The sequence below is a fragment of the Octodon degus genome, unplaced genomic scaffold (genome assembly GCF_000260255.1).
Source record: "Octodon degus isolate 3935 unplaced genomic scaffold, OctDeg1.0 scaffold00052, whole genome shotgun sequence".
NCBI classification, from domain to species: domain Eukaryota; kingdom Metazoa; phylum Chordata; class Mammalia; order Rodentia; family Octodontidae; genus Octodon; species Octodon degus.
The window spans coordinates 331,611-333,613 of record NW_004524628.1 but is presented as its reverse complement, the minus strand read 5'-3'; the positions used below and the strand labels follow the sequence as shown (position 1 = coordinate 333,613).

Below are 2,003 nucleotides of genomic sequence, written 5' to 3'. Positions count from 1 at the left end.
CCTGGAGCTTTGGGGGATGGCGGAACTGGGCACAATGCACTAAGTGCAGATCCCTGTGGTATCCTCGGGCCTCTAAGCACAGTTCCTGACTTTATGCTGCTCATGACTGACTCTTCAAGCTGTTATAAGATGTATTTCAATTCTTTAGACATGGTTTTGATAAATATTGAATGTTAATTTAAGGATATGAAACAACTTTAAATTTAAAAGTTGTTTGGAGAGAATTTTAAACTTTTTGCCAGAAAAAAGAATTTTGGACAAGAACATGCCCTATTATTTCAATTTTTCAGATTTTTTACTATGTGGGCCTTGGGAGGAAGGACATGATCTTTCACTGTCACAAGGAAAATGGGTCGAGGTTATGCCATGTACTCTATGTTCATTTTCATTTTTAAAGTCTCAAAGCTTTTATTAATAATATGTGTCCAGAAAGATATATATTGTTAGTAGAAAAAAATACTTGTTAATTTGCTCTGACCTGGGACCTGTGGTCACTTTAGCTTTGTGCTGCCTTCCTGAGGTGACAAGCCCTGCAGTTGTGCCCCACCCCGCCCAGCCCTGCTGCTTTGCATGTCCCCAGGGCACAGGCCCTGCCTTCAATACTTTTTTTGTAAAGTTATATCAAGTCCATTTTTATTTGTGTGTGTGTGTGTGTTTTTCTGAAGTTTGCCTTTTGTTTGAGGAATAGTATTTTTCCCATAATTTTATTGATAAGCAAATAGCAATGAGACAGTTTTAAATCAAATTGGTAGGACAGTTTCAATAATTAACACAATGCATAGATTCTTCCTAGTGGTTAATTGCTATACAAGATGCAGACATGATTTACAAACACCATTAGAACAAATCACTCTATTCATTAAGAGAATGTAACTATATATCTATCCTAACCACTTTAATACACAGATACAAAATGAATATTCATCTATATCCCCTTTTTTGGTTAAGTTCCGTTCTTTGAATATTATAGGTGTGTAAACTCAGGAAAATATTCTAAAAGAGTTCAGTAGCCCATAATAGTATTGGGTCTTCTGCTTGACTGGCAATGTCAGAAATTGCTGACCTGAGTCCCCTACAGCTCAGCATAACAGCATGGCTTTACTTCTTATATTTTGTTTTCATACTTTTCTGCTGGATGGTTAAGACCAAGGTAAAGCAGGGCCTATGCAACAAGAGTTGTAGCTTTTGGGTCTGATAATGTCAGTGAAATCTCCTCAGGATTTATCCTGAGATCCTGTACCTCAGATTGTTTTTAACCAGGTGCTCTCACTGTCAGGAGTCGGTCCCACAAGCACACAGCATGGCCATGAGGGTCCCCTCTCAGCTCCTGGGGCTCCTGCTGCTCTGGCTGCCAGGTAAGGAGGGCAGCATTGGGGAATTGTCCATCAGGGTGTGGTCAGTCCAGACTGACTTTTATGGAAGTCTTTTGTAACACAATCTTGTGAACATTTGCCTTTCTGTCTCCCATATCAGGTACCAGATGCGCCATCCAGATGACCCAGTCTCCACGTTCGCTGTCTGCATCTCCAGGAGACAGGGTCACCATCACCTGCAGAGCCAGTGAGGACATTGACATCTTTTTAAATTGGTATCAGCTCCCAGGCTCCTGATCTATGCTGCAAGCAACCTGCAATCTGGGATTCCAGCGAGGTTCAGCTGCAGTGGATCAGAGAAAGAGTTCGCTTTCACCATCAGCAGCCTGCAGCCTGAAGACGTTGCAGCTTATTACTATCTGCAGTATAGCAGTCTCCCTTCTACAGTGATACACGCTGTGAAATAAACTTCCCAGAGAAGCAGAAGCACGAGGCGGGGCTGCCCCAGCTGCTCCTCCTTTTACCTCCGACTCCTCACAGCTTTTCTCTGATCTAACCTGCCTTTGAATTCCACTGGGAGGTTGTGTGAGAAGAGTCAGGGAGGCTCCCTGCACCCCAAGTCTCCATCTCACCTCAGCACAGAGACACAGACATGACAAGGCCTCTGTAACTTAAGTCAGGACCCAGCTC

General features: G+C 42.8%; 1 pseudogene; it reads left to right on the top strand.

The window, feature by feature from the left end:
- Positions 1-1,296: 1,296 nt before the first annotated feature.
- Positions 1,297-1,780, top strand: LOC101584268 (annotated as a pseudogene).
- Positions 1,781-2,003: the final 223 nt, after the last annotated feature.